At 39.4% G+C, this 25,877-nt stretch overlaps 1 pseudogene; it reads right to left on the bottom strand.

Moving 5' to 3' along the window:
• Window positions 1-19,469: 19,469 nt before the first annotated feature.
• The window catches only part of LOC123252744, a 22,701-nt pseudogene continuing 16,293 nt past the window's right edge, over window positions 19,470-25,877 (bottom strand).

Here is a 25,877-nt window from a genome sequence, read left to right as displayed (position 1 = left end):
AAAATCAGTTCTTTAGGATCCATGGTTAAAAAGAAATATTTGCAGTGAGAAAGCACATTAAAACAGTTGCAGCTCACTGTCCTTTTCACTGAGGGTACTCGGGTACAGCAATCAGCCATCTGACTGGCTGAGCTGACTTCTTGTCCCCTAACTTTCCCTGTGCTTTACACTCTGATTGATCTAACCTGTCTCTCTTTTTGGCTGTGATTTCTAACAAAATGCTTCTTGTAGCACCTAAACAAACTGCTATCTGTTTCTAGTGGGGGTTGAAAGTGAGCTGTTCTTTAGGCTGTCTGTGTTTCTTAAGGAAAGAACTTTGAACTTTCAAATCCCCTCCTATTGAAATGTTAAGTCTGCTGCCTAAGCAGCACAGTTTCTCTAGTAAGGGAAGGTTAGAAATGTAGATAGGGGAAGGGGAATTGCAGAATGTTTGCAGTTTTCCCTCTGAATTAGCCTTGAAGCCTGGGAAAGGAGCAAGCACCAGGTTGACTCTCCCTGGCTCTTGATAAGGATGGAAATAACACCAAAGACACAGACCTAGCCAGTGCTGATGAATTAGGGGACCTCCAAACTGGAGCTGGGTAACCAGAACCTGGGAGGGTGTAACTGTTTCCTTTCTGGGAACTGCAGAAATAATAGACTGTTGTCATGTCCCACTCCAGGGGCCATCCAACCCCAAATGCGAGCCACTCTGAATTACAAAAGGTCTGCAGCTTCCCCTTTTTTACTGATAAACCTAAGGCATTCCCATGGGTTTTGAAATCTGAATAATGACTTAGGACCAAGTCCAGGGGGGTTGATTGACTCTGGCCAGTTTTTGACCAATCAAAAAGACACAGACAAAGGACAACACAAAAGACAGACAAACATAACGATAAATAGAAGATTCTTTTTGTGGATCCAAACAAAGTTTGAATCTGGGACGTAGCCTCTGGGGGCTCCATCTCACTTTCCCTGGCATCCTTCCAAAAAGATCCAGTGCCCCACTTCTTCCCATGATGCGTCTGTCTGGGACTTCTCTGGGATTAGCTCTTCCAGGGATTTGAACCTTGGACTTCCGGAACTGTTTCCCCCAGGGAATCAAACCCTGACCTTCCCTCCCCCTCTCACTGGGGGAGCTGCTCAAGGGGACTCCAACCCCTTAAAGTTATGCATCCCCATATTCCCTGTTTCCAAGGTTTCCAACTTCTTTCCCTCCCTTTTATCCGACTTGCTTCCCAGTTTTCCCAATCTGGCTCCTCTCAGAGAACAGAAAATGCGGCATAAACAGGTCCAGATCTAAAACGGGATTGGGGGGGGGAAGGGGGTCCCCCTGGCCCCAGAACAGGGCAGGCCTCGGGGCTTAGAGTAGGAAGTCTCCTATAAACCTGGAGAATGCATCATCCACTTAGCCAAATGCCCATCGAGAGTCCTCCGTTTCCCCATCAAATACACACATCACACACCATTCACACTCCATTCACTGCTCACCTCTGGAAGTCGCCACAAAACCTAGGAGAGAGTTTTCTTGATCTCAGTGGTCCCCAGGGGGTCGCACACCATCGTGGGACAAGCCCCCAACTGTTAGGATTCAAATGGGTAGCCACCAGAGGAACACACAAGACAATGTAATCAGGAGAAAGCTTTATTGCCAGTGCACTGGGGGGAGTTCTGTAAGAGAATTCCCCAAGTGCTGAGTCTACAGAGGGGAATATATATGTTTCAAGGGCTAGGATATACCTATGACAGCAATCTCAAAATCATTTTTTTTAAAACCCTTGTACTTCAGTGTATTTTCTCATAGGTGGAAGATTGGTAAGGGTGGGCAATGGGGGTCAAGTGACTTGCCCAGGGTCACACAGCTGGGAAGTGGCTGAGGCCGGGTTTGAACCCAGGACCTCCTGTCTCCAGGCCTGACTCTCACTCCACTGAGCTACCCAAATGTCCCCGGCAATCTCAAAATCTTATGAAAAACTATGACAATTTCAACTTCAAAACAATTTTTAAAAGTCTCAAACTAAAATTCCCTCCAAAAATCTCAAGATTGAAAATGCTTCTAACTTCCCCTATTTTTAACACCTCTCACACACCCCTCTTTGGGGAGGTTGAGATGGTAGGGATTTAAAAAACTTTTTTCATTCACCTTTTAACTACTTAACTATATAATGCTTATTACTTTGTAGGAAAAAATGTTGCAACTGAGTCAGCTAATGTAAAGTCTGTAGATAAAAATTCTTGTGAAAATAATTCTCTTGCTTAGGCAGTTAACATGCTACCTCCTTAACCACTTTAGTTTTGGGTACACTTTTCAATTTCCTCAAGTATCTATTCATTGGCAAGAAAGGCTCATTTACCTTTTAACTTAGGCCTAGTCTATTGGCTATTTCAGTAGCATTCCTAGGCACAAAGTTTCCTCATTTCATTGTTTCCTGCCTTTAAGCTTCAAGATGTATAAACTTTACTGGTACTGGGGAGAAAGTCAGTGTTCTATCTGAACCCTGTTTATGAAAAATACTGCTTAGAATCTACTATTTTTATGTATTGCTTCCCCACATTTTTTTTTTTTTATATTTTTAAACCCTTAACTTCTGTGTATTAGTTCCTTGGTGGAAGAGTGGTAAGGGTAGGCAATGGGTGTCAAGTCACTTGCCCAGGGTCACACAGCTGGGAAATGTCTGAGGCCAGATTTGAACCTAGGACCTCCCGTCTCTAGGCCTGGCTCTCAATCCACTGAGCTACCCAGCTGCCCCTTCCCCACTTTTTTTTAACACTGTTTTGCCAGGTTTTCTTTATGACCTAAATTCTTCCTCCTTTTAGGAAAAGGGACCTCTAATCTGCTAACTTCATTCACAATGGCTAAAAATTTCCATTTGCCTTCACAATTCTCATATTCTAGGCCTTGCTTTTCTAAAGTTTCCTTCATTATATGATTACAGAAAATTGCTGTAACAGGAGAAATGTGGGAAGTAACTTAAACTGAGGGAGAAAGGCTCCCATCATTTGGAATATTTATGCCTTGCATAAGTTGGTAATGATTGGCGGTCACCCGTAGAACTTGACAGAAACTTAGCCTAACCATTTCTCAGCCTATGACTGTATCAATAACCAATTTCACTCCATAGCATTTCTTTTCCCAATTATCTTCCCATATAATTTGCCTTTAGATGACAATTCTCTCTAACCATGCTCAGGATTTAAAATTAATTATCTTTGCTTATTAACAATTATTTCTAGGCTTCATCATTTCTTTCCTGAATTCCTTTGATACTACTTTGAGACAAACATGTTCTGTAATACTGAACTAGCACTCTGGAAATTCTGCTGTGAATTTTCAAATCTAACAGTTATTACTTTCAAGACTCTTAAAGTAAAATGATACTATTTTTAAATTTTACCTGCTTTAGTTAAATTTGGGGAATGACTCTCTTCCATCTAGGTTCTCTCCTCATAAAAGGGATTTTGCTCAGGGTAACTATATGAAAATGGCCAAGTTTTTGACTGTTACAGAAATTTGGAAGGCCAAATGAAAGCAATTAAGAAAGGTGATACTTATCAGTTCCAGTGACATCTTGGGGCTCCTTCAGATTTCTCATAGGTGTCTTCTTCAGAGAATCTTTCAGATTTAGATCCTGAGTCTTTTCCATGCTTTTGCCTCCTAAGAACCAGCCTTGAGAGATAATAGTGCTCCAGGGGTTGTGAATAAAATCCCTTTAACAAGCCATATAGCAAACTTGACCTTAGTAAGTTTTACTTACTTTACCCAAACTCCAGAACTGGTGTGGTAAAATGCAGGGCATTCCTAGAAATTTCTTAGGAATTTTTCCAGGTGAGGAATTACGTTCTCTAATATCGGTCATGTGCCAGTGATCATCTATCAGAAAAATAATACTCACAAAATAAATAAATGCCAAACCGGATTAGTTCTCTCCACTCAAAAAGGAAAACTCAATTCCCTATAGGAACCAGGATTCCCTGGTCTTTTAAAAACAAAAACTTATCTATTATAATGGTTGCACTCTGGAAATTTACCTTAAAAACTCCAAAAATCTGGTTATAGTTCATGATCCCTTTTAAAACTCATAAAATTCCCTCAACCTAAAACTTTGGATTACTAAGGAAAATCTAAAAATTATCCCTTTAAATCAGAATAACAATCCAATTCCCCTCTATTTTCTTACTCTGTCCTTGGCTCCAAATGACATTTCTCTCAGCCTGGCCTCAAAAGCCTTCCTTTTGGCCTAAGCCTAAAGGGGCTCCTTCAGAGGAAAATTGTTAGTCAGTTTAAAATCCTTCAGTTTCCTTCCCATTCAAAGCAAAGTCTTTCCTCAACCATGTCTTGTCATTTTACAATGACACAATGACCAAAAATGAACATCTTTACTTCTGAACACACGCTAATCAGAGAAACCTTGCTCTCTAGAAACAGCTCAACAAAATGTGCACTGACAGCACTCAAATAACAAAGTTAGTATCTAGAACAAATGCATCCCATTACGAACATTATTAAAACACTAAGTGCACTTGGTATACAATATTTCACACATTATACCAAAACTGGAAAGAAAAGATTAGAATTTTAAAGTTAGGGACCTCTGGACCTCCTTTTGCCTTTCCCTGGATATCCTCCTATCTGGATCACCAACTCTCTTTAGCTTTTTGGGAGGAATTAACTGTTAACACAACTTTTAGACATTTAAATCACAAGCATTAAGGTTGTTACTGGATCCTTTTTAAAACACATCACAAAAGCAATATAAGCAAAACATCTAAGAAATGAGAAGAAATCCAGAACTTTAAGTTCTTTAAGCTTCTGTGAGAAGCTCTTTTGCAAAAATTTACATACATTTTAACTTTAAACCCTTAATCCCTGGCATTTCCATTCATGAAGCAACTTTCTCCATTTAATCCACTTAAATGTACCTTCAGGCTCCCACACTCCAGCTCAGCTTCCCATTCAAAGCTTTCAGTCAGCCATTCACACCTCTGAACTACTCTCTTTGCTCTTCTACTCCAGACATGCTTCACCCATTTTCACATGCAAAAACACACACACCCTAAAACCTAGTCATACCCAGAGCTTGTAGTGGGTTGAACTAGACTCCATTTTGGCCCATTCACCTTGGGACCGTTTGCCACATATTTACATTTAACTCTCCACGGTACCATTAGGTGGTTCTTCAGGCTGCTGGCTGCTTCCACCTCTTGGGGCCACAGATTTACTGTGCCCCAATATCCAGACACCCCTGGGCTGGTTCTGGTTCTGCAACTCTACATAGATCTACGGACCTTCGCCTAAACCTCCCCTTAATTAAAGAGTGGGTCACCCCAAATACACGCAACCGAGTCCTTTACTCTGAGAGCCACTTGCCTGGCCCCTCTGCTAAGTGGATTCCTGACTCAACCCTAAATAGAGCTCTGTGGGTACATCACATCCTTGGGGTCCTCATTAGCAGGGTGGCTCAGGCAGCTGGGACTTCAGATCTCACTGGGGCCTCCATTTGTTAACTTATAAAAAACACAGAACTATTAAATAGTCATTAAGCCACTCTTTAATCAAGGGAAAGGGGGAACAGGGATACTTAGGCTTCTTATGCAGAGCTGCACCTTATGCAAAGTCCAAGGACTGAACTCTGCTTCTATCTGCTCCCTGACTCCCTGGAAGTGCCACCACGCTAGATGATGACTCCAAGGAACAAAGGAAATTGGGGAACTTATATACCATTTGGGAAGATCCAGGGGCTGGGAAAGATGATTGACATTGTACTGATGAGGATGGGATTTACAATCAAGCTTGGGAAAGGAATCATAGCCAGAGTTTAGGGTGTGAGGGAAGGGGTTGCTTACACCATGGATACTAAAGGATGGTCCCTGCCCAGGTGTGTCTTCCTGGGAAAGGGTCTCTAAAACAATGGGGATCACTACCTAAGAAAAAAGGGTATTTAGCATTTACCCTGGGGTCCATTATTCAGTCTGCAACTGCTAACCTGAGATTCCCTTCAGGGTGGATTCTCAGGGGAACAGGAAGCATTGGGGGTCTCCAACTTACAAGCTATTTCTAAAACTTGGGGTTCTTCAGATCTCACTAAGCCACAAGTTTGGGGTAGGGTCTCTAGTTTCCACATCAACACATGAATAATTAAAATAAGTACTATCACATTTCTTACCCTGGAAAATTTCATTTAGGATTCTGATACAAAGATATCTAATTTACAAAATATGATATATCCCCAGTTTACATAACTGCATCTTAATCATCATTATATTTATCAACTGATATTTGATGAATTAAACATACAAAGAAATTATTTGTCAGGAAAATATTGTGGGCCCATTCATTTTTTGAGACAGATTATTTATCTTCAATAAACAATTATAGGTTTTTACGCCTTCTTTTCATTTTTATAAACTTTACCATTGTAGAGTTTTGGTGTGTCATGGATACTCCTCTATCATAGATTCATTATTCTCTTCTCATTGTTCTCTGAATGATACCTTGAATATATTGGTAATGGTTTTTTTTTTATTTTGAGATATAATAAAAGTAAAGAAATGCTCATGCATAAATAATTTTTGATTTTTCTCTTTTTTAAAAAACCTTTATCTTCTATCCTAGAATTAATACCAAGTATTTGTTCCAAGCCACGTGGTAAGTACAATACAATTACTCCTGAGACTTGTGGAATTTCAGAGGGGCAACAAGGTATGGCTGAAGCTCTTTTCAGTTTTTAAAGTCTGAAGGATATTTTTATTTTCTCCTTCCCCCTGAGGCTAAAACCTGCTAAAGGTATGTGCTTTTGTCTTTGGGCAAAAGGGTAGCTTAATTCTAGCTGGCCCCACCAGGCTTTAGCTTCTATCTTAAGATTTTAAAACTGGAGACATGTGGAGTTTTGGAACAAAAAGTAGACAACAAGGCTAAGACCTAATATCAGCATAAAAATTTTACTCCCCCTAAAAGAACCCTACTAATATGCTGAGTCTAGTGCCTTCTGCTTTGGTGAGCAGCAGAGCTTCTTCTAAGCTTTCTAGGTGTTTCTCCTGGGCTATCTAAGTAACAAAGCAGTCTGCTAGTCTCCAGTAAGGCAACTGAAAAATAGGATTCCTTCCCAGGTGAAACTAAGGGTCAGCTAATTGGGTTGTTTGTTCCCTAAGGCAAGGGGATAGGGTTAGGGTCAGGGCCCTGCAGCCAAGGTTAAAGGGTCTGCTTTTCTAATGTATTTTAAAAGGCTAAAGGAAAGAAAATGTTTGATCTCATCAGTCTGGCAGCTTTATATCAATCCCAGATCAAAAATGGGCTGTGAAAAGGCTGACTTAGGGGATAGTCATAAAAATAAAGAAAAATTAAAGAAAATTTAGGAAGATTGAGGGTTTCTAAGACCAACATGGTCTCCAACTGTAATAGGGAAAAATTAGATATTATATAGATATATATTTTACGGTGTGGTCTCTAGGAATCGATAATTCAGATTGATTCCATAATTAAAACAGACCCAAGTCAGGATGGGTTTTATGGTAGATTATTTAAAATTAGGAAGGTAGAAGATAAGGAAATAGAGAGAGGGAGAGGCTGGTGCGGGCAAACGAAGGCCCAGACTGAGAGAGGGTTAAAAGGCTAATTAAACTAGGCTACAAGGGACAAGGCCTTAGCAATTAGAGAAGCAAAGAAGCCTGCTTGAGGCAGAGATTCTGAAAATGCCAAGGTAGGCCCAAGGAAGTCAGCCTAACTTACCCACATGACAATTCAGACAGGAAGCTGCCTGAGGTGTCAGCCAAGTTGCTTCAGCACCAAGTACAAAGCAGGAACTCCTCAACAGGAAGTTACCATCATACTTGAAGAGATAGTGTCTTTCATCACTTCCTGGGGGTCCACCTCTAATTCAAGTGGGCAAATGGCAGCCTCTACACTGTTTTGGACTGCCCAAAGGGCAGTCCCTTGTTCTTGATTTACTTATTGTCACATGTAGGTAACTCATCTCCCCTCCTCATTAAGGGAGATGGGGATGACATAATCTCTCCTGGCTAGAGTTTTAACTATGAATGAGCTTGAGCTAATTCCATTTACACATTAGTCCTGAGACTTGTGGAGGTTCACACAATTAGGAAGTATTGGAGGCCAAATTTGAAAACAGAATTTCAAGACTCTAGCCTGAGTCTCAACTCACTGAACTACCTACCAACCTCTTTTGCATTAAAAAAGTATAGATTTTCCTATATATAATGTTTTGCAATTCAATGCCTAGAAGCTTTTTTGTTTGTTTGTTTTTAAAAGTCAATTTTAACAATCATTTACATTTTTGAATCCAAATTCTCTATCTTTCTTTATTCTATCTTCTACTGTACTAGGTAAATAATAACACAGGGGGTAGTAGTGGGTGAGAGGGATGAATGGGGAATGATTGCGATGAAGTGAGTTAACTGCCTGACCCACAATAACACACTGGGAAATCTTACCCACTCCCACAAACACAACACAGAGTTGGGACTGAATGGTGTCAGGGTTAGCAATGGCAGTTAAACCCAATTGTCATTCTTACCTAAGCCAGGGAACAAACAACTCAATTAGTGGGTCTTTGAATGGTTGTGGAGAAGGAAAGTAATCCATAAATTATGAAAACTGGTTAATTATGAGTTTAAGATAAGAGATGAAGGGATAGGTTACACTAAACTAAGAATCTATGGACAAACTCCAGGGACTGGAAAGCTGGGCCAAATCTACTCTGTACTAACACAGTCTGTCAGGTCCAGCTTGGTTGGCTAGAAGGGGATATGGATGTCCCACAACTGGGTCCTCCTCAACTCCAGTGAGGATCTAAGGTTTTCCAGGAACACAGGTCCACAGCAAATTAATCCACAAATAGATGAAGACAGGGAGCTGAACCAGTCGGGATGTCCACCATCCAGAGCCAAATTCACTGCTCAAACCTGAACTTCCAAAGGAGAGATGTTTCTTGTAGGAGACAAATCCACTTCCCTGGGCTCTTCACTAGAGACAGATCAAACCAGCATCTAACTTCCTCAGCCATACCAGAGTCTCTCAGGAAAGGCTTCCTTCCTTCTCACCATTTCATGATTGGAACACTCTAGCCTTGCCTGACAAGCCTGCCTGCTATCTACATATTTATACATCTACCTTATCTACATGACCTACCTTATATTTGCCTACAACACTACCCAATGAAATAACAAGTTATAGAATACACATTTTATATGGGAAGTGACACAAAAGATGTTTCTGTAATAGCAGTGGCTCAAGAAATCCCAACAACCAATACTAGTGGGATTGATGTGATTTTTAGCCAAGACAAGAGGACTTCAACTTGTTTGGGGTTCAAGATTGCATCTGTTTTAGCCTATGTCAGAAGCAGGTCTTCCTCTGAACCACATTCTAAGAAGCACCACTTTAGCTGCCATCCTGGCTCCCATAAGCTCCTAAAATCTAGTCTCTTTTCTGTCTTTCATAGTGTGGTAAACTTTCTGTAGTCCTGGCAACTGATTGAATAAGTGCACAATTGCGGAAATAACTTTAATTAGGTCCTAATTCAAGGAGGTGTGATAGGTTTATTTTTCCTTTGCTTCAATTTTTAGACATAAGCCTTTATTATTTTATATTTCATCCACAAGTTATTTTTCTCTTTTATTTGGATTTTTTGATATTTTTTATTTCTTTTGCCAATTAATTCATATACCTTGTAACTGCCATATATCCATGAGTGATCCCTGTTTGTTATTATTTTCTTCAAGGGTGACTTTGTTATTATTGTGAACTTTGATTTGAATTTAGGAATTTTTAGTATAAGAAAGGTTCTACCTCCCAGAATCAAGAAGACAAACCTGATTGGAGAACATGCCATGAAGATGACTGTAGAGACCACACATGGCATCAAGAAGATCTAGAATTGAACTTTGGGATGTGAATTTGAACTATTATAGAGGACCAGCTCTATATGGTAGGGTTTCTGAGTGGCGTTTTATGGCGTCGGATTGCTAAGACAGGAAAAAGAAACTGAGAACAGCCGAACTAGAGATTAGCCCATGCTGATCCCACGCTATGGGATTTTGGACTTTATTTTATACTGGTTTCAAACAAAGAACACAAAGAAAGAATCACAGCTGTGAAGGGGTTACAAATCATACACAATTCATTAAAGCCTAAAAAAAAAGAGATATGGGTGCAAGGACAAGGGCCAAATTCCAAACACCAATTAGTAGGGGATAATTCTGGAAGCAGAAATAAATTTCATGGAGATGTTTACTAATTGTGTTCTGCCTTGATTTACAGATCTGCACCTGGTCAGATAGTCTGGACTAAATTGTCCGGCTCCAGTCCTTATCTAAGTAATATATTTTTTAGGTTTCAGGCTTCTTAATTATCAAGGAGAGAAATTGTCAAGGAGAGGAATTGTTAATTCAGTAGCTGCTGGTCTGGTTAAGGACTCAAAGCTTTCCAATAAGAATATTGAGAGAATGTGGGGATCTAAAAATGAGTCAAAAGAGGAGCCTCAGATTTTTACCTTAGATGGTCCATTCTATCTGCATCTGACATGCAGTGCAGAAAAGTCATACACGCAGTTTTACTTGCCAACGATTTTGTAATGGGATCCAGATAAAACATCTATTACAGACTCTGTTTCTCTAAATGACTCCTAATAGCCTCTTGGAGGGGTCAAGTTGTTTTTGGATTAATCTACCTGCTGGTACCAGAGCTTTTCAGGGCTCAGGTGACCAGGACCAAACACAAAGACTGCCTCAGCCTGGATTGGTCATGTAGGGAATCCAGATAACAGGCCCTAAATTTGACCCTATTTCTCCAATTGGCTCTTTACATCTAACGGCTTTCAACAAACTATGGGGGTTTGAAAGCATTTGTTTTGAATGTATACTTTTTGTCAAAGGGGATGGCCCACAAATTGGCTTTTTGTTAATGTGGCAATCATTGATTTTGTTTTTTTTTTCCCTTTTATCCACAAATTATTGCAATTTATAAGTTGATTATATTTTTATGATCCATTGGGGAGACTGAACTCCCAAAGAATCACAGAGGGGTATTATAATAAAAATAAATAAATCTCCGTTGCATTACTCATTCTGTGTCTCATTTGCCATGGTCAGACCCCTGTCAGTCAGATCTCACATATGGTACCAAAGCCCACATACTGGTAAAGTGACTCAACTACCCACTATCAGGCTGAACCCAAGCTGAGTCCTCCCTGGTTGCTGAATCTGGTTTGAGCTTGAGGCTCTGAGACACTCTCCTACTCTCTCTCTCCCACTCCCTCCTCTTTTTCCTTCCTGCCAGACTCCCTAAAGTTCTCAGAAACTCTCTCCTTTCCTTTATCCCCTCTCTTTCTGTCTCTCTCCCTGTCTTTCTTATTGCAGCAGTGTCAGTCATACTGACAAACTGGGCTCTCTCAGTGATTCTGCCCTTCAGCCCTCTAACCTCAGTCTCTCTCTCTCTCTGTGTCTTTCTCTTCCCTCTCCCTGACTCTTGATCCCTGTCCTCCTCTCATTCTCTATGAGTAGTGAGTCTGATTCCTACTCCCCCACTTAGTGACTCAGTTTCCCCCCTGCTCTTCAAAAGAGCTTATATCTTCTACCCCATAAAACTAATATTTATCTGGAAGGAGGCCTCCTGGGTAAAAGCTTTGTTAATTGACCCTTGGGCCCTCCTGCTGAGGCTTCTGGAGCCCTACTGCAGCAAATCCAGGGCTTGAGCACATAGTCTAGCTCATTAAGCCAAATCTCTTACTCTGCCCTCTTCTCATTTCTCCACTTTCACTCTTTTCCCATATTTTATAAATAAATGGCTAAAATAACATTTGGATTTAATTAATTCTTGGTGACCACACTCTGATCAATTTAGTCCAACTATTTCAAATTTTAGACCCTTATATTCTGCCACTTACATTTTGGGGTAACAACGATTCTACACCTCTTATAGAGGTGCCCCTCTCACCATCTTGAAGGAAGGACAGTTCATTTTGAAGCAGCAGGAAAAATAATCAGGAATTTTTTGACTCACACATGCCCATTCTCTTCTCTGCTGGGCCTACACTCTACATAGTAAGGCCTGCTCTCTCTGCTTTAAGGCCAACCTTCTATTCCTTAAGGTTCACAGTCTATTCCAGACCCCTCTCAGAGGAAAGGAGCTTCATTTCTGGGAGGGCCAAACTATGATTTCCAGCCAAATTACACGCACCATTTTCCTTTAAAGATAGCAGAGACATCTCTCTATCTCTCTGTCTCTCTGTCTCTCTCTCTCTCTGTCTGTCTCTGTCTCTCTGTCTCTCTCTGTCTACCTCTATGTTTCTCCATACACACACACACACACACACACACACACACACACACACACACACACACACCCCTCTATCAGACTCCCTGAAACTTTCTCACCCTCTATCTCCTGCTCCTGGTTAGCCTACTAGAGCATGGAGATCTCTCTGTCTCTCTGTCTCTTTCTCCATCTCCTGTTACTGGGTCTCCAGCCTCCAGAAATCATCACTAACCAAGCAACTTGACTTTTCTCTGCCTCAATTAACTCATCTATAAAATGAGGATAGTAACAATATATTACCATTATTATTTTTATTATTTAATGTTAGTAATACTGATCTTTATGATGCTGTAGACTCCATTAAAGCCATGAACAATAAAATAGCCTGAGTTTCAATGATATATTAGAGGCACTTTGACATAATGCATGGGGATATAGCATGAGACAAGAAAGCTTGAGTTCTAGTCCCACCTAAACTATTAACTAAGTTTGTGTTTGAGGGAAAGTTCTTTATCCTTGAAGTATAATGAGATCTAGTATTGATATTCCACTTGAGGATTGGTAAAAATGTTTTACAAATATTATCTCATTTTATTCTCACAAAAATGTGAGAAGTATGTTGCTATTAACCCATTTTACAGGTAAAGAATTGAGACAGATGACAGTTATTAAAATAATGGATTACTAAAGTAATCTGAAACATGGGTCAAATAATTTTTCACTCAAAAGTTCAACTGGTTAGAAATACACCTCTCTGAATGTAAGTGAGCTGGATTAGTGTCAGTATTGTTGGTATTTTTCCAGTTCCTTATACTGGGATAGATCCTAGTGGAATTATTGCTTCGTTAGCCTTGTGAGCTTCCTACACAGAATGATACGATTTTTTTTTTGAGGTACAATGAAAAGTTTTGAGATGCAAAGTGACAACTGAGATAAAATGGAAAATTAAAGAAGGTGCTAGGGATCTTACCCAAATACACACTGTCCCATTGGGGAAGGGCAGTTTCTTCCAATGACTACAAATATACACAGTATTCAAGTAAATGACAATGATGATCGGCATTTCTTAGCATTTTACATATGTTATCTCAGATTTCTACAGAAGCCCTATAAGAATGATCCTATTTTTATAACTCCCATTAACAGCTGAAGAAATTGAGGCTGAGACAGGTTGAGTGAGTTGCTCAGAGTCACAAAGGAAGTTAAATGAAGAAGAAAGGTTTTGAACTTCATTTTTCCTGAGTCCCAATAAACTGATTCATCTATTCTGTCTCTGTGTGGCATGAGATAATATAATTGGCCTGTTGCCTAAGAAAATTAAATTGGGAAGTATTTAAGAAAATAAATAAAAATGCAATTAAAATCATTAAAGTTAATATGTGTTTTTTAGTTAATGTGAGGATTGGCTTGACCAGCAAGGGTCCTTATTTGTGGGTTAGGCTCTTTTTTCAATGAATTTCCTACCTCAAATTTCAAAAAGCAGAATTAATTAGATAAGTAACTGGCCTATGGAGCTGTCATATTGCTTAGCTCCTTATTTTAAAAGCATTAAACACCAACTGCATATAAGACATTTTGTTAAGGATTTCACAATGTTTTCTCCTTTAATGTTCATAACAAACTTGGGAGATAGGTGTCATTATTATTTATACTTTACACTTGAGGAAACTAATGCAGATAGAGGTTAAATGATTTGCTCAGAGTCACCCAGCTAGTAAGGATACACAGTCAGATCGGAACTGAGACCTTTCAGACTCCAGGCCCAGCATTTTCTATCCCCTGAACCACTTAACTGAAAAGGAAGATTAGAATAGGTGTGTAGTAAGCACTTTTAGGAATTACCTGGTGACCTTAGAAAGCCAAGAATGATGGAATGTATAGTGGTGGCTCCTCTGAGGAAAAAGAATGACTTGGGCTGCCTGTCTGATCTGCAATTAAGTCAGATCTTCCTGGTCCCTGACTACCACCTCCAGGAATTCTTCATGACTAGAGACATTTTTATGGGAGTTATTGAAAATCTGATATCTGAGCTTGATGTTGGGTAGCAGATAAAGGTCTTTGGTCATATTTTCCACAGCATATTGCAGGCCCAGGAAGTAAGTACTGTTAGTGTTTACACAGAATAGTGCAGTGAGAAGCATATGAGGAACCAAGTAAAACTCATAATGTCCAGGTTTTAATACAGCATTAAGCTGGAAGTATACCTAAAGACTCTATACTGTCTAAGATTTATCAACTGGATCTGAAATCATAATCAGGTGAATATGAGAAACATTATGTCTTTCCATTCATCAGCATGAGGGAATCGACAATATCATTCCTTCTGTCAACTGTCCCCTCTGCCATGACAAATCATACTCATCCTTTAAGTGAGTAGAAGTCACTTTGTTCAGAGAATGGATGTTGTTCCTGTTAGCTAAATCCTTATAAATGTTTAATTGATTGACTCTACCTTCACCAGCCCCTCAACATCCTAGAGAAGTCTTCTCTTTTCCATGTTAAAAATCTTCAATTCTTTTAATATGTTCTCATATGGCATATGCCTAAGATCCTTCTTCTAGCTGAGTACCCTTCTTCAGAAACATCTTATGGTGACAACGTTCTTTATAGAATGAGAATAATATTGTACTGCAGAGGTCTTCTGAAGAGAGTAATTTACAGTAGAACCAACATCCTTATTCTTGAAAGATATTTCTCTTACCTTAATTCAGTACCATGTTAGTACTTTTCATTGATACATCACATTGCTCACTCACACTGAGCTTGTGGTCCTTACAGTACCCTGATTTTTTTTAATCTCATGTATATATTTATAACCATGACTTTTCTATCATGTACTTGCTAAGATGTCCTTTTTTAACCTAAAATGTTATCCTTTACATTTATCTATCTTGACTTTCTTTTATCATGATTTCCTTGGCCCAGATATTTAAATTGTTGAAGTTATTTCAGTCCTGTCTGTGTCATCACATGTGTTTATTATCTCTCCCAGAGATTTATAATTTCAATGAATAGGCCATCTCTGTTTTTGTACAAATCACTGACAAAAATGGAATGTGAACAATTTCATTTAGGGGTATATCATTGTGAAATTCCCCTGCGTCACTTCTCTTTAAGTAGAGCACTCAATAATAAATCTACCATCTTGTTAGATAGGAAAACACTAAGAGTTTTTGATAGTGATCTAATCTTGGCAAATTCTAAAAAATCTTTTTTTATAGAGCCTTTTTTATGTACCTTTTCTGAAGTCATACTTGTCTCATGAATAAAGACACAGTAGGAAGGTCTTACTGTAGAAGGAAATGATAGACCATTGCCGTGTCTTTGTCAAGAAAATGATGAATTTGGTCAAAAACTGACAAAATCCACTCACATGAGTACAGAACAGAAAGACCTGAGAGAACATGACTTCAGCTTTTCTTCTGAGAGCTACACAAATTCAGAGGTTTAAAAATCAGAATTACTGGATAAAGCACAATAGAAATGGTGTCTTGGCTTTTTCTTTTCTTTTTTTTTTAAACCCTTACCTTCCATCTTGGAATCAATCAATACTTTGTATTAGTTTCAAGGCAGAATAGTGATAAGGGTTAGGCAATGGGGGTTAAATGACCTGCCCTGAGTCAATACAGCAAGTGTCTAAGGACAGATTTTAACCTAGGACCTGCCATCTCTAGGTCTGGCTCTAAATCCACTGACATTCAACTGCCCCTTTGACCTTTTTTTGTATAGACAAATTTTTCTCTAATGAGTTTGTGTTGCTCAATGAGCTATGTCAGTTCTGGTATGTATCTTTCTAATTTGACTTGCTTATAACAACTACAGGAAGAACTACAGGAGTGGAAACACAGAAGTAAAACTGCTGAGAGCTACAGAAGGGTGAAGGATCTATCAAGTCCATGCAGATTGAGAGAGTCCTATACAGACCCCTGTGACCTTAATATTGGGCCATTGGAAGGATGGAAAACCCAACTGAATCCCTCCATGTGACTCCATTCTGACCAACCATTCTAATTATTGAAATTATTATAATCTATATCTTTAGGAAAACCCCAAGTCATATAGACTAGATGCAGAAATCCCCTTATAGAAATCCCCTAATTATCCTATAATAAACCAGCATTTAGTGAGTTAATAGTTCATACCCTCAGTAAAATAGCAGAAACTGCTTTAATCTCCCTCTCTGTCTCAGAAATTTGAAGGACACAGCATGGCAAATCAAAATAATTTCTTGGTTCACTATTTTCCATGCTAAACTTAACTCCATAAAAGGTTCTCACACTTTACCCACCTTTTGAAATATGTTGAAGGTCTTTTATCAAAATAATAATTGGACAACATAATGTCTTGGTAGCCTTGAATTCTGTTTAGACTCAAATGTAATCTATATAAAAAATGCGCTCTCTATGCCAACTCCTATGAAACCTTGAGTTCTACTCTGTTTAAAGTAAAAAAATGTAATTCATGCCAGCATCTGGGAACTTGAGAGAAGAGTATAAAAAATAAAAATATAACAGGAAATACTCAGAACAACTTCTACAACTTCACTGTGTCTCCAACTCTCTTTATATCTCTCACCTAAACTGTTCCACCTCCCAGGATATCTGGAGGTGTTGGCAGGCTTCTGGCAAAAAGCAACTGCTTGAACACATGGGTTGATGAGGACATGATTTCTGATGTAGACTTTAAATCACCCCAGTGCAATTATTAATTATATGGAAATAGGTCTTGATTGATGACACATGAAGAAACCAGTAGAAATGCATGCCAGCTACAGGGGTGTGTGGGGTGAGGTGTTAGTTTGGAGGGGTGAAGGGGAGAGTAAGAACATGAATCATGGAACCATGGAAAAAGTTTTTTCTAAAAAAAATAACAACAACAAAAACAAGGATCTTCTTTAATGGAGGTAAGTTAGAAATCTTCCCCATAAAATTAAGGATAAACCATGGTGGCTCTTTATTACCACTATTAGTTAATATTACATTAGAAATTCTAGCTTTGACCTCTGGCAGATCACATTACATCTATATAATCCATCATTGCCCCAATTTCTGCCACTTTCTACATATGTGGCCTTGGTCATTTCAACCGTCAGCATCTCAGTTTCCTTATTTGTGGAATGGTTAATGGGGGTGGAGAAGACATAGAAAAGGTGACTCTCAATTCTAAATCCAAAGATCTGTTGTCTAATGCAGGGGTTAGTTATTAACCATTTTTGATCCTCTTAGCAGCCTGGAAGTCCTTCCTATGGGACATTCTCTGAAGGGTTTTAAATGAATAATTTTAAAAAGTAAGAATTATGATGGAAAACAAAAGTTTGGTGAAAATGAAGTGATTTTTTTACATATTCAAAAAAAAAGAAATAGTAGCTTTAGTAATAAGTAAGGAAAAAAGAAATTGGAATTAAAGTAAGCAATGAGAAAACAAAATGTCTTTTTTGGAGAAGATGTGATGGTCTATTTAGTGAATTCTAGAGAATCAACAGAAAATAACTTGAATATTAATAATTTTATCAAAATTGCAGGATCCAAAATAAATCAACATGAATAATTCAGTTCTTTTAATTCCCCCTTTGATTTTTAAGATTTGTAATTTTGTTCCCTAAATGAGGATTTTTAATTTGTTCTTTGATATTTTTTTAGTTGCATACCTAAATCAATGATGTGTTTTTTCTCTTTTATTGATGTAGATCTTTAGAGATATATGTTTTTTTAGGTATTGTGGTTGTATCTCATAAAATTTTGATATGTGTCTCCACACTTTCTTTTTCTATAATGACAGGATTTATTTTTCTATAATTTGTTCTTTGACCCACCAGTTTTTTTTTATTAGATTGTTTAGTTTATAACTGTAAGTGTAAAAAGGAATTCTTTATTCATTTTTTAATTTATGGGGGAACTTTAGGTCCTCTTAACATAGAGATGTATAGGGATTAACCAGCCCACAGGGACAGGAAGTAGGAACCAGACAGCCCCCTGCTGAGTCAACATCAGTTGTTGACATGAGAGTCAGTTCCTAACAATGGGTGGATGAGTTGCTTACAGTTAAGGGTGGCAGCTGAAAAAGGTGATACTGGGAATGGGGAACTAATAATAAACTGAGGACACACTCACTTCTCACAAGGGAAGGACAGACAGGGGAACACAGGTAAACCAAATGCTGATGTGAGTTTCAGGAATGTCAGTTGACTTATAACTGACAAACTGCCAATCAGGGAAAAACCAATGTAGTGAGTTCTTATAACTAAGAGCAGAGAGGAAGTGCTAACAAAATTGTGTTTAATGGTAATGACTGAGGGAAGTAGGGAGAGGTTTATTTCTATTCTAATGAATAGCCTAATAGTTTAATTAACTAGATATCTAACTAAGCTGGTCTCTAACTAAACTAGGAGGGGCTGAAGAGGGTTTCTCACAGAGATGCTCCAAACTGGTCAAAGCTGGTCAAAGATGTTACAGAAGTTCAAAAGAAGTCAATTGATTGAAAGCAGACTCCAGGGAGTAAGGAAGATTGATTTGCTATCCACCAATAGACAATCCAGTCCTTTCCTCAACCTAGGCCATGATGTTTTCCTTGAAGAATCTTCTCTTGTTCCAGTTAAGATGGAGGCAGAGTAAGGAGCAGCTGCTTGATCTCTCCTAACCGATGCATACAAGACTCCTCAAGGGGACATAAAAACGAAGGAACCCCACAACAGGGCGCAGCATTGAAGGTACGCAGAATCGGGGTATTTCCACACTATAAAGGGGTGAAACACCTCTCACTAAAACGCGAGAGGAAGAAGCCTCTCCATCCCCCCACCCCCCACACCACGCACAACGCCAAGGACAATGCACAAGAGTGAAAACAGGACTGGGGCAACCAGTAAATCACTAGCAGCCCCAGGGCTTGTACCTGTGAGTGGCCAGACGTGGGACCCCAAGTGGCTGGGGGGACACACGGACTTTCCCCAGCTTCTACGAGGGTGAAGGCTCTGACCCGGGAGCAAAGAAAGATCTCTAACGCAGGCGCTTCCCCCAAACTTCTAAGTGGGGGAAGGCTCTGTGCCCGGAGGAATAAAGAACCCTAAAGCAGGGGCTTTCCCCAGCTTGTACTCAGTGAAAGCTCTGCCCCAGGTGGAATCCGGGTGGAATAAAGATCCCTAAACCAGGGACTTCCCCCAGCTTCTACTCAGCAAAGACAGTGCCCCAGGAGGAATAAAGATTTCCAGCACAGGCTAGGACATCTAGTGAGGACCCAGGGCAGACGGGTGCTCGGCTGTGGAAGCAGCCCCCGAGACCGCTGAAGGATCCTCGGACAGAGGGTCAGACTGAGGACAACCAGGAGACCGGACCCTGAGGACAAGGAGACCGGAGCCATCAGAAGCTTAGAAAGCAAAAGCAGATCCTGAGTTTGAAGACAAAGCTGAAAAGGGGCAGGGCTAACAATGGCAAGCAATAAGGAAGCCCAGAAGAAAAAGACTATTAAGAGAAACTCTGGAACACTCGAAAACTTCTACACAGAGAAAATCCAGACAACAGAGGGAAAACAAAAATCCAAACCTCCCCCCAAAAATGAAAGCTGGTCACAAGCTATTGAAGAGTTCAAAAATGAAATGCTGAGGAAGATGGAAGAAATATGGCAAGAAAACAACAGTTTAAAAGGCAGAATTTCGCAATTGGAAAGTGAGGCAAGTCAATTGACGACCAGAAATGACCAGATTGAAAAGGAAAACCAAAATATTAAAGCCGAAAACCAAAAGATTATAGCCGAAAACCAGTCCTTAAAGGCTAGAATCAAACATTTAGAAACCAATGATCTCTCGAAACAACAAGAATAAAACAAAGTCAAAAGACTGATAAAATAGAAGGAAACATGAAATATCTCAATGAGAAAGTGACAGACCAAGAAAACAGTTCTAGAAGAGACAACTTGAGAATCATTGGTCTCCCAGAAAAGGCAGAAATTAATAGAAACTTGGACTCCATACTCAAAGAAATTATTCAGCAAAATTGCCCTGAAGTTCTACAATAAGAGGGCAATATAGACATTGAAAGGATCCATAGATCACCCTCTACACTGGACCCAGAAAAGTCAACACCCAGGAATATAATAGCGAAATTGAAGAGCTTTCAAATAAAAGAAAAAATCTTATAAGAAGCCAGAAAAAGACAATTCAAATATCAAGGAGCACCAATAAGGATCACACAGGATCTGGCAGCCTCAATGCTAAAAGACCACAAGGTTTGGAATACAATATTCAGAAAGGCAAGAGAGCTGGGCCTTCAACCACGAATCAACTACCCATCGAAACTAACCATATACTTCCAGGGGAAAGTATGGGCATTCAACAAAATTGAAGAATTCCAAGTTTTTGCACGAAAGAGACAAGGACTAAATGGAAAGTCTGACACTCAACCACAAAAATCAAGAGAAAGATGAAAAGGTAAATAAGAAACAGAGGGAAAAGAAAGAAAACTCATAATCTTTTAACCTTGACTCTTTAAGGGCGTAAATAAGATCTAATTATCTGTATTACTAGGTGGAGAAATGCTATGTATAATTCTCTGTAGTGAACTCTATATACTATTATAATATTCACTATTATAGCAACCAGAAGAATAATTCATAGGGAGAGGACAGGATACTAATTGGTCTAAGATGACAAGGGGGGTTGGAAAGAGGGGGTGAATAGTAGGGGATACCAAGAAAAATCTGAGTAACTAAGAAAAATAATATATTCTATTACACACAAAGAGGGCATGGGAAGGGGAGGGGATAAATACTACCATAAGAAGGAGAGGAAGAGAGCATAATCAAACGTTACTCTCAGTGTAATCAACCCGGAGAGGGATAAAAAAACTCTATCTAACCCTACTGAGAAAGTCAGAAGGGATAAACCAAAGGGAGCAGGGGAGTGGGGAGGCCAAAAAAGGGAGGGGAGAATAAGGGGGAGGGTATTCATTTGGTCTTTAAAAAACAAAAATAAGGGAATAACAAGGGAGGGGGCAGAAAGGGAAGTCAATCAAGGGAGGGGATAAGGGATACCAGCTCAAAGCAAACCAGTGGTTTAAAAGAAAATAATGTAAGAAGAAAGGATACAAAAATGTCAGTGAATACACAGCTAACAATTGTAACTCTGAATGTGAATGGGATGAACTCTCTCATAAAACGGAAGCAAATAGCAGAGTGGATCAGAAACCAAAGTCCTACCACAGGTTGTCCACAAGAAACACATATGAGGCGGGTAGACACACACAAGTTCAAGGTTAAGGGTATGAGCAAAATCTTTTGGGCATCAAATGAGAAAAAGGAGGCAGGAGTGGCTATCATGATCTCTGACAAAGCCAAAGTAAAAATAGATATGATTAAAAAAGACAGGGAAGGTCATTACATCCTGATTAAAGGCAGTATAAAAAATGAGGAAATAACACTGCTCAATATATATGCACCAAGTGGTATAGCATCCAAATTTATAAAGGAGAAACTGGCAGAGCTCAAGAAGGAAATAGATAGTAAAACCATACTAGTGGGAGATCTAAATATTCCTCTTTCAGATCTAGATAAATCAAACCGAAAAATAAATAAGAAAGAGGTAAGAGAGATGAATGAAGTCCTAGAAAAATTAGATTTAATTGCTATGTGGAGAAAAATAAATAGGGACAAAAAGGAATACACCTTCTTTTCATCTGCACATGGTACATTTACGAAGATTGACCATGTAATAGGGCATAGAATCATGTCAAACAAATGCAAAAGAGCAGATATGATAAATGTAAGCAGATATAATAAATGTATGAAAATATTTATAGCTGCGCTTTTTTTTAACATTTATTAATAATCATTTTTAACATGGTTACATGATTCATGCTCCTACTTTCCCCTTCACCCCCTGCACTCCCCTCACCTATGGCCGATGCACATTTCCACTGGTTTTGTCATGTGTCCTTGATCAAGACCAATTTCAAAATTGTTGGTGGTTGCATTGGTGTGGTAATTTCGAGTCCACATCCCCAATCATGTCCACCCCGACCCATACGTTCAAGCAGTTGCTTTTCTTATATGTTTCCTCTCCTGCAGTCCTTCCTCTGAATGTGGGTAGCATCTTTACCATAAATCCCTCAGAGCTGTCCTGGGTCATTGCATTGTTGCTGGTACAGAAGCCCATTACATTCGATTTTACCACAGTATATCAGTCTCTGTGTACAATGTTCTTCTGGTTCTGCTTCTTTCGCTCTGCATCAGTTCCTGGAGGTCTCTCCAGTTCGCCTGGAACTTCTCCAGTTTGTTATTCCTTTTAGGACAATAGTATTCCATCACCCGCATATACCACAGTTTGTTAAGCCATTACCCAATTGAAGGACATACCCTCCTTTTCCAGTTTGTTGCCACCACAAAAAGCTCAGCTATAAATATTTTCATACAAGTCTTTTTATCTATGATCTCTTTGGGGTACAAACCCAACAATGGGATGGCTGGATCAAAGGGCAGGCATTATTTTATAGCCCTTTGAGCATGATTCCAAATTGCCAGCCAGAATGGCTGGATCAGTTCACAACTCCACCAGCAATGCATTAATGTCCCAATTTTGCAACATCCCCTCCAACATTCATTACTCTCCCCTTCTTTCATTTTAGCCAATCTGCTAGGTGTGAGGTGATACTTCAGAGTTGTTTTGATTTGCATTTCTCTAATTATTAGAGATTTGGAACACTTTCTCATGTACTTATTGATACTTTTGATTTCTTTACCTGAAAATTGCCTATTCATGTCTCTTGCCCATTTATCAATTGGGAATGGCTTGATTTTTTATACAATTGCTTTAACTCCTTGTATATTTGAGTAATTAGACCCCTGTCCGAGTTTTTCGTTATAAAGATTTTTCCCAATTTGTTGTTTCCCTTCTGATTTTGACTACATTGTTTTTGTTTGTACAAAAACTTTTTAGTTTAATATAATCAAAACCATTTAATTTACATTTTGTAATTTTCTCTAACTCTTGCTTGGTTTTAAAGTCTTTCCTTTCCCAGAGATCTGACAAGTATACTATTCTGTGTTCACTTAACTTATTTATAGTTTTGCTCTTTATATTCAAGTCATTCACCCCTCCCTTTTTTTGACCTCCCCACTCCCCTGTTCCCCTTGGTTTATCCCTTCTAACTTTCTCAGAAGGGTTAGATAAGAGTTTTATGTCCCAATGGATAGTATAGCTACTCTTCCCTCTCCGGGTTGATTACACTAAGAGTAAGATTTTATTATTACCTCTTAATGCTCTCTTCCTCTCCTTCTTATAATAGTATTTGTCCCCTCTCCCTCCCATGCCCTCTTTGTGTGTAATAGAATATTCTATTTTCTTATTCACTCAAGTTTCTCTTGGTGTCCCCTGCTATTCACCCTCTCTTTCCCATCCGCCATGTCATCTTAGATTATTTAGTGTTCCACCCTCACTCTGTGAATTATTCTTCTGATTACTATAATAGTGAATATTATAATAGTGAATAGAGTTCACTACAGAGAATTATACATAACGTTTCTCTACATAGGAATACAGATAATTAGATCTCACTGAGGCCCTTAAAAAGGCAAATTTAAAAATTATAAGTTTTCTTTCTTTTCCCTCTGTATCTTATTTACCTTTTCATGTTTCTCTCGATTTCTGTGGTTGGATATCAAACTTTCCATTTAGTCCTGGTCTTTTCTGTGCAAATACCTGGAATTCTTCAATTTTGTTGAATGCCCATACTTTCCCCTGGAAATATATAGTCAATTTTGATGGGTAGTTGATCCCTGGTTGCAGGCCCAGCTCTCTTGCCTTTCTGAATATTGTATTCCAAGCCTTGCGATCTTTTAGTGTGGAGGCTGCCAGATCCTGTGTGATCCTGATTGGTGTTCCTTGATATTTGAATTGTTTCTTTCTGGCTTCTTGTAAGATTCTTTCCTTTCCTTGGAAACTCTTGAATTTGGTAATTATATTTCTGGGTGTTGCACTTTCTTGATCGAATGTCGCAGGTGTTCTATGAATCCTTTCAATGTCTATATTGCCCTCTTGTTGTAGGACTTCAGGGCAATTTTGCTGAATTATTTCTGTTAGTATGGAGTCCAGGTTTCTATTAATTTCTGGTTTTTCTGGAAGACCAATTATTCTCAAATTGTCTCTTCTAGACTGGTTTTCTTGGTCTGTCATTCTCTCATTGAGATATTTCATGTTTCCTTCTATTTTTTCAGTCTTTTGACTTTGTTTTATTTGTTCTTGTTGTCTTGAGAGATCATTAGCTTCTAGCTGCTCAGTTCTAGCCTTTAGGGACTGGTTTTCAGCTATAATCTTTAGGTTTTCGGCTATGATCTTTTGGTTTTCGGCCATAATCTTCTGGTTTTCGGCTATAAGCTTCTGGTATTCCTTTTCAATCTGGTCATTTCTGGTGTTCAATTTGCTTATCAGTTCATTTGGTTTCTGAGCCTCACTTTCCAGTTGCAAGATTCTACCTTTTAAACTGTTATTTTCTTTCCAGATCTCTTCCATTTTCCTCAAAATCTCAGTTTTGAACTCTTCCATAGCTTGTGAGGAGTTTTCCTTATTTGAGGAGGTTCCAGATGCTTGTTTGTTCTCCTCCTCTGTTTGCTCGGTTGTCTGGATTTTCTCTGTGTAAAAGTTGTCGAGTGTTAAAGACTTCTTTTTCTTGTTGTTAATCTTTCTCTTCGTAACTTCCTGAGACTGGGTAGCCATCTTTAGCCCAGCAGCTTCTCAGGTTTATCCTTGCGCTCAGGGTCTGTCTGCGGTCAAGCCCCCTGGTGGATCCCCTTGCTTGATCCTCTGCAGGAGGTTTTTTTACAAGTCTCAGGGCGCTGCTTCCATAGGCGTACACCCGTCTGCCTCCACCCATGCCTCCTCGGAGCCTGAGCTTTGAGCCCACCTGAGCTCTGCTCCCGTACTCTGCGCCCTAAGCCCGCACTCAGATTTCAGGTGTGTTCTTTGGCTTTTTGGGGTCCCAAATCTTGCTGCTCTCAGGAACAGGCCCCAGAGCTGCCAATGACTTGATGGGTGCCCCAAACTTGCTCTATTTCTTTTTAGCTGGCCTCAGTGCTACAGGTGTTGTGTGTGGAGGGGGTGGGGGTGGGGTGGTTGCTCAGCCCGCGATTCAGTGAGAGCTGTTTCACCCCTTTATAGCATGGAAATGCCTCGATTCCACGTACCTTCCATGCTGTGCCCTGTTGTGGGGTTCCTCTGTTCATCTGGACTTGTTTTTATGTCCCCTTGAGGAGTTTTGTGTGTTTCGGTCAGGAGAGGTTAAGAGCTGATTCTTACTCTGCCGCCATCTTAACCCGGAACCAGCTGTGCTTTTTGTAGTGGCAAAAAACTGGAAAATGAGGGCATGCCCTTCAATTGGGTAATGGCTGAACAAATTGTGTTATATGCAGGTGATGGAATACTATTGTGCTAAAAGGAATAATAAACTGGAGGAATTCCATGCAAATTGGAGAGACCTCCAGGAAGTAATGCAGAGTGAAAGGAGCAGAGCCAGAAGAACATTGTACACAGAGACTGATATACTGTGGTAAAATTGAATGCAATGGGCTCCTGTACCAGCAGCACTGCAATGACACAAGACAGCTATGAGGGATTTATGGTAAAGATGCTACCCACATTCAGAGGAAG

Source organism: Gracilinanus agilis, chromosome 6 (genome assembly GCF_016433145.1).
Source record: "Gracilinanus agilis isolate LMUSP501 chromosome 6, AgileGrace, whole genome shotgun sequence".
Lineage (NCBI taxonomy): Eukaryota > Metazoa > Chordata > Mammalia > Didelphimorphia > Didelphidae > Gracilinanus > Gracilinanus agilis.
The sequence above is the reverse complement of the archived record's forward strand: the minus strand, read 5'-3'. Positions and strand labels throughout refer to the sequence as shown.